This window comes from Triticum urartu, chromosome 3 (assembly GCF_003073215.2).
Source record: "Triticum urartu cultivar G1812 chromosome 3, Tu2.1, whole genome shotgun sequence".
Classification (NCBI taxonomy): domain Eukaryota; kingdom Viridiplantae; phylum Streptophyta; class Magnoliopsida; order Poales; family Poaceae; genus Triticum; species Triticum urartu.
Genome location: NC_053024.1, coordinates 457,049,773 through 457,058,009, shown reverse-complemented (window position 1 = coordinate 457,058,009; position 8,237 = coordinate 457,049,773).

The following is an 8,237-nucleotide window of genomic DNA, read 5'->3' as shown; positions in this document are numbered from 1 at the left end:
TCAGGACACTTGACTGGCCGGCATGTGTTTCACTTCGTTCCTATGTCTGTCCCTTCGGGGAAATGTCACGCGGTGATATCCGGAGTCCTGCCTAGCCTGCTACAGCCCGGGTTCCCCGGAGTCCTGTTAGCCCAGTGCTACAGCCCGGAATCACTCGCTGATGACCGACATGCTCGATGTGATTCATGTATGCCTGTCTCCATAGGTCTGTGCCGCTTTGGGTTCACGACTAGCCATGTCGGCCCGGGTTCTGTGTCATATGGATGCTAGCGACACTATCATATACGTGAGCCAAAAGGCGCAAATGGTCCCGGGCCATGGTAAGGCGACACCCATGGGATACCGTGCGTGAGGTCGCAAAGTGATATGAGGTGTTACCGGCTAGATCTATGTGACTTGGAATCGGGGTCCTGACAGCGTTGGTATCAGAGCCGGACTGCCTGTAGGTTCGTTGAGCCAAACTGGTCGATGTCGAGTCTAGAAATGCTTTAGTTATATGTAGGGGAATTGATTGTGGGAGGGAACGTAAGGCTCTTTTACTCCTTTACCCTATGCCTCTGATCTGAGTCATTCTCTTCTCATTCAACATGGGTTGAGGACTAGGCTCTCTTATTCTATCAGGTTCACGTGTTACTAATCCGTAGTAGCTTATAGGATTGTTGTTACCAGTCCCAGTTCAGTTTCTACTATTCTTAGTATGTTGCTAATTGGATCAGAATCTTGATATGATGTTGTTGAGTGGTATTGTGAACTGTTGTGGATGTCTCAAATCTTTTTCTAAGCATTTACAGCTATTATGCTGTCCAATTTTCCCTAGAAATTCTGATGTCTTTGCATTGTGGTTGTGCTTTCAGATGGCCAACCGTGTTCAAAACCAAGTGGTTCGCCTGACCCGGTGCCTCGACGTGCCCGGTCATACTGCTATGCTAGTCCGGGTAATGATCAAGACGGGCTACCGTTGGTATCTCGAATACACCGTCGAAGAGCAGTTCCGCGACTTTAATCAAAGCCAATATCTCTGCACCGTCAAGATATTTCCTTCTTATCCTAGATCTACCGAGCCCCTTCACTGTTCGTATCGACTCGGGGTTACTGTTGAGATGGCTGTGCAGGATGCTGCCTATTCCATGATGACCATCTTGCGAGTCCGGACTGGCTTGCTTCGGAACACCGACTTCCGTTACATGCCAGCTTCACTTCCGGGAGCGCAAGGGTATCTTCAGGCTATCTATGCTGACTCCACTCAGGAGGACTCATTAACTCGTACCACTACCGAGATGCTCGAAGATAAGGACCGAGAGAATCGGGCCTTGAGGCTGGAGCTTTTCAATACCCGTGCTAATCATTGGGCCACATTGACTCGGTTTGCACCTGCGGTGCAGGCTGGATGTATGGATACAAGGGATCTGTATCCTATGAGATCAGCTCTGCCAGACATGGTGGATTGGTGTGATGTGGGAGGCATCACCCCACCCCGTGGTCCCCGCAGGCCACCGTTTGTTGGTCCAAGACCTCATCCTAGCCCCTTTGGTCCATAGGCTCCTCAGGACCGTCTGTTCCCGGATGGTCATGTTGAACTTCCAGGCTACAGAGGTGACTTCTATGAGAACTACTACGGAGCTGTCTGAGTTAGTAGTAGTACCACTAGTATTGTAGTAGTTGTATTTCCACTGTCCTGCGTGACTTGTGGAATACGACTTAGTGTGTAGTCAATTCCGGAGGTGTAGACAAATAATGTATAGGAGCTTGGAATGCCTCCGATGAGATGTAATGTCTTTCATCATAGTTGTACTGTAGCCTGGGCTTGTACTAAACTATGTATGATGTGTATGACCGTTGGTATATATATGGCAGCTTTATATTACCATGACATACGGATGAACATCTCTGCATTCCGTGTTATCCATTACATTCTGCACTTCCTTGCTAAGTTTGAGCCATCCTTATCTAAACCATTGTCTTGTTTTCTCCTAGGATGGTCAACACCCGCAGCAACCCTGCTGCCTCGGAGCAGGGGGAAGCCAGTGCAGCTAGGGGTGAAAATCTGCCTCACCCGCCTTCTCTGGCCGAAGTAATGCTGGAGGCGGAAAGAAACAAGCGTGAGACTAACCGCCTGCTAGAGCGGATTGAGCAGAACACTACACGCCACCCACGAAATGACTTGGTGTCAATCAATGACTTTATCAAGCTATACCCACCAAAGTTTAACCAATCCGTCGAACCCCTCGACGCGGATGACTGGCTTCGCAGCATTACCCACAAGCTACGTTCTGCCAACGTAGCCGAAGCCGACAAGGTTACCTATGCTGCCTATCACCTCGAAGGCCCTGCTAGTCTTTGGTGGGAAAACTTCAAAGCTATGCGCCCGGTCGGCCAAGTTACTACTTGGGCTGAGTTCAGTGAGGATTTCCGCGAGCATCACATTCCGGAAGGTCTCATGGATCGCAAGAGGGAGGAGTTTTGCAACTTCACCCAGGGAAGACTGACTGTGGATGCATATAGTCGTGAATTTGGAAATCTGGCACGCTATGCTCCCGAAGAGGTATCTACTGACGCTAAGAAGCAAGCAAGGTTCCGCAAGGGACTTAGCCCTGAGCTTCGCCGCGATCTTCATCTGCACGAGTGCACCTCCTTTCAAAAGTTGGTCAATAAAGCCATCAGTGCTGAGACAGGCCAGACTAATTATGACGCTTCACGCAAGCACTCCCGTGATTTTGGCTCTTCATCCGGCTCTGGAACTCAGAAGCGCCGGGTGTGGATTCCAAGCACGGCACTGCCACCCAGGTTCATCCCGAGGCCATCCTTTGAGGCGCCTCGTCCCAACCAGCAATTTGCACCGCCCAAGCCCTATGGTGGCCCCGCTACTAATGCTGCTCCACGCCCCAATGTGGTGACATGCTTTAAGTGTGGAGAGCCGGGTCACTATAGTCGAGAGTGTCCCCAGAACAACAACCCCAATCAAACTGGAAAGTCCGTTGGTCGTGGTAAGCCCGCGGGAAAAACATTCTACACCAAGCCGGCCACCACTGCACGTGGCCATGTCAACTATGTTTCAGCCGAGGAGGCTCATGAGGATCCCAACGTCGTCCTTGGTACGCTCCTTGTTAACTGCCATCCGGCATCTGTTCTTTTTGATACTAGAGCATCTCATTCATTCATATCCGAGAACTATGCTCGATTGCACAACACGACATTCTGTGACATGCCCTCTACCATGGAAATTCAAACTCCTGGCTCTAGATGGCAAACTTCTAGAGTAAGCCATGGGAACGAAATTCTTGTCGATAGACTTGTCTTCCTTGCATCCTTAATAGCTCTCAAGTCCTCGGACATAAACATCATCTTGGGTATGGACTAGATGTCAGCTCATTATGCTAAGATCGATTGTGCCACTAGAACCGTTCAACTTACTCACCCATCGGGCAAGACAGTCAATGTCTTAACTCGAGTGGCCAAGCGCCAGCTTTACTCCTTAAATGCCAACCCCCTTCCAGACCTTGAGGATGTTCCGATAGTCCGAGACTTTCCGGATGTCTTTCCAGAAGAACTGCCAGGTGTTCCACCTGACAGGGATGTAGAGTTTGTGATAGACCTTGTTCCAGGAACCATGCAAATTTCTAGAAGACCCTACAAGATGGCACCCTTAGAACTAGCCGAGCTTAAGAACCAACTCGATGAGTCCTTGAAAAAGGGTTTCATCCGTCCTAGTTCCTCTCCTTGGGCTTGCCCCGTCCTCTTCGTTAAGAAGAAGGATGGAACGGATCGAATGGTTGTGGATTACCGCCCTGTCAACCTGGTCACCATCAAGAACAAATACCCTCTTCCCAGGATCAATGATCTGTATGACCAGCTCGCTGGATCCTCAGTCTTTTCCAAGATGGATTTGAGGTTGGGTTACCATCAAATCAAAATCAGAAACGGGGACATTCCCAAAACGGCCTTTGTTACTCGTTATGGCCAATACGAGTACACCGTGATGTCCTTCGGTTTAACCAATGCCCCAGCCACCTTCTCCCGGTTAATGAACTCGGTTTTCATGGAGTACTTGGACAAATTTGTCGTAGTATACCTCGATGACATACTCATCTACTCCAAGAATGAAGAGGAACATGCCGAACATCTAAGGCTGGTATTGATGAAACTTCGAGAGCATCGTCTTTATGCCAAATTCTCCAAGTGTGAATTTTGGTTGCCAGAAGTGACCTATCTAGGCCATGTGATCTCTGGCAAGGGTATTGCTGTCAATCCCGAGCGAGTTCAAGCCGTCCTTGATTGGACTCCACCTGAGACGGTTAAGCAAGTTCGGAGCTTCCTTGGCTTAGCGAGCTATTGCCGCCGCTTCGTCGAGAATTTCTCCAAGGTTGCTAAACCTCTAACTGAACTCCTCAAGAAAGATAAAAAGTTCGAGTGGACTCCATAGTGCGAGTTCAGTTTTCAGGAACTGAAAAGACGCCTGACATCTGCTCCCGTACTGGTACCACCAGATTTCTCCAAGGATTTTATTATCTATTGCGACGCCTCGCGACAAGGACTAGGTTGCATACTCACGCAAGATCGTCAGGTAATTGCCTATGCTTCACAGCAATTACACCCACATGAGCAAAATTATCCCACACATGATCTAGAGCTTGCAGCTGTAGTCCATGCACTTAAAACTTGGCGACATTACCTTCTCGGTAATCGTTGCGAGATCTTCACTGATCACCAAAGTTTGAAATATATCTTCACCCAACCAGATTTGAATCTCAGGCAAAGACGTTGGGTTGAGTTGATCTCGGATTACAACTTAGGAATAACTTACACCCCGGGCAAAGCCAATGTCATGGCTGATGCGCTAAGCCGTAAGTCCTATTGTAACGGCCTGATGTTACAACAAAGTCAACCATTTCTCCATGAGGAATTTCGTAAGCTAAATCTTCACATTGTTCCTCAAGGATTCCTATCCACCCTGGTGGCGAAACCTACCCTTACGGATCAGATCATCAAGGCACAGAAGGTAGATCCGGGAATCTCCCATATTAAGAGAAACATTAAGAAAGGAGTCGCGAATTGTTTCTCCATTGATGATCAAGGTGTCGTATACTTTGGGAATCGCCTAGTGGTTCCAAAGGCACGAAACCTGAGGCGGCTGATCCTTAAGGAAGCTCATGAATCCCCTCTCACCATTCATCCCGGTAGTACTAAAATGTATCAAGACCTACGCCATAGGTTTTGGTGGACTAGGATGAAGAGAGAAATCGCTCAATACATTGCTAATTGCGACGTTTGTCGTCGTGTTAAAGCAGAGCATCAACGGCCTGCTGGCACCCTTCAACCTTTGGCTATTCCCGAATGGAAATGGGATAAAATCAGTATGGATTTCATCACTGGGTTTCCCAGGACCAAGAGAGGGAATAATGCCATCTTCGTCGTGATCGACCGTCTTTCCAAAGTAGCCCATTTCCTACCTGTTCGTGAGAGTATCACCGCTAGCCAGCTAGCTGATTTATACATCTCCCGAATAGTGTCTCTTCATGGTGTTCCATTGGAAATTAACTCAGACCGTGGGAGTCTCTTCACTTCTTGATTTTGGGAAAGTTTCCAAAATGCTATGGGAACTCGTCTCTTCTTTAGCACCGCCTTCCATCCTCAATCAAGTGGTCAAGTAGAATGAGTCAATCAAATTCTGGAAGATATGCTCCGAGCTTCTGTCATCTCGTTCGGAATGAGTTGGGAGAAATGCCTTCCATTCGCGGAGTTTGCTTATAACAATAGTTATCAAGCCAACTTGGGCAAGGCTCCTTTCGAAGTTCTCTATGGACGAAAATGTCGAACGCCTCTTAACTGGTCAGAAACCGGGGAAAGACAACTCTTTGGCCCGGATATGATTCAGGAAGCAGAAGAGCAGGTTCGTGATATTCGTGAGAAATTGAAAACAGCCCAATCTCGTCAAAAGAGTCAATATGATCGTAAACATAAGCCCATGACTTATGAAGTCGACGAGAAGGCTTACCTTCGGGTTACTCCGTTAAAGGGAACCCATCGTTTCGGTATCAAAGGCAAATTGGCTCCTCGTTACATTGGACCCTTTCGCATTCTTGCCAAACAAGGAGAAGTTGCCTACCAATTGGAACTACCTCCGCATCTTTCCAGAGTTCACGATGTCTTCCACGTTTCACAACTCAGGTGTTGCTTCACGGATCCTATCCGTGGAGTGGACCATGAAACGCTTGATCTACAAGATAACCTCTCCTATCGGGAATATCCCGTTCGTATCCTTGATCAGGCCGAGCGTACCACTCGACGTCAGAATATCAAGTTTCTCAAGGTTCAATGGTCACACCATTCCGAGAAAGAAGCCACTTGGGAAACGGAGGATCGTCTTCGACTTGAGTACCCCACCTTCTTCCCGGAGGATCCTAAATCTCGGGATGAGATTATTTTGAGTGGGGGTGAGTTGTCACACCCTAGCTAGTTCAAGCATTAGAGTGTGCATCATGTTTATTTTCCTCTTAAATTTGAAATGGGGATGACAGAACCCCCAACACCCCCTGGAAACAACTAGGGTTTACTAAAATTATTTTCAATGAACCTGAAATGCCCTTCTAAAAAGTTCGCCCTCTTTGTCTTGGGTTAAAACCTCTGGCAAAATTGGTGCACATTTTTCTAGGTCAACAGAAGGCCATTGAATTAAATCATAAGTATTTGAATTTGGGCATTTAAATGCTATAAAATAATTTAAATTCCCAAATAATTCTGGAAATAAATGTTTGCTGTTGGAAATAAACTAAACAGAGCCCACAATTATTTTCAGGATTTTTGGAAACGTTTTAGTATTTTTAAAAAAGCCCAACAGTTGCAATTAGGGTTTACGAAAATAGAAAACAGTTGCATAATAAGTATCAGATTGTTGATTGCAAGTGAACAAGATGCATCTGTTCCGAGGAGGCTGAAATTGTATCTTCATCGCCCCCCTCACTTTTTTCTCAGATTGTGCGCTCCCGGGGGCATCACCTAGTGCATTTCAGGCTTCAAAGATGCATCTGTTCAACTCACCGGACTGTAACGGCATAAGTCAGTCATGATGACGAATAAAATAATTTAAATACAACCGTCGGTTCAAACTTACCACTCTGTTGATGAGGGGTGCAAACTCCCTAAATCCACTATGCATGTCTCTAATGCCGGTCTGGTAGGCCTCTTCCTCGGGGTCATCCCTCTCCAGCTCCACGATGTCTTTCGCCGTCCACCGAGGCCTGAGACGAAGACGGTGCTTCTGGCCGTCATCGTACCACCTCATGTGTCGGCCCAGGTAAGCATCCCAGTCAGTCACTTTCCTCTCCCCATCTTTACGGAACCTCCGCCGGTTCCACTCCGTCACATGAGTTTTATGCTCCTCTCCCAGTCTATGATCGACTAATTCTTCTGCCGGCTCATCCTGCAAGGCATAGACCACAAGAAACATCATAATAAAGTCAAACGCAATGAAATCATGGGCACGAAGAACAAGCGCGCTCACATGTGGAGTGCATGCCCGCCGGTATCAGTCGGCGGGCCCGGTGGGATATGCTGATACATCCCAAACTGCGTGGCCACGCGGTGTGGCAAGTGCCACTCGACGGCGTACACCACATATCATGGGCACGATGCACCGCCAAAGACCACTGTCTGCATCGCACATCACGTTCAGATCAAAGTCCCACTCTCAATCATGATACGGCCACCAGTTTACCTATTACATATACATTGGTAAGTTCCCACTCTCAGTCAAAAGTGGAATCAAAGAGAAAGGTGGTGAGCGAGTTCATATACCTGCGTATGCGTCAAAGCGTCCAACTCGTTGGTGTAGGTCTTGTACGAAGTCTTGTTTAGGCCCGTGTAGAGTTTGACAACATCCCACTCATACGGTGGGGTGTCGAGTCTCGTCGCCGTCTTCGCTATAGGCACCCCATGAGCGTCTTGGCATCTTCTCTGGACGCCCCACCGGCAGCCGCTCCCACATCCAAATGGAGAGGGCCCAGACAAAGCCACCCATATTGGACTTGTCTCCCGTCCTCTGGGTTGCGTCGTCAAGCTGCAAAACATCAAATGAGGATCAGATATAACAAAATGTCATGGACATACTTTCGTAGGTAGGCAATGAGATAATCTCTTACCGAACGATATAGGGTGTCACACCCTAGCTAGTTCAAGCATTAGAGTGTGCATCATGTTTATTTTCCTCTTAAATTTGAAATGGGGATGACAGAACCCCCAAC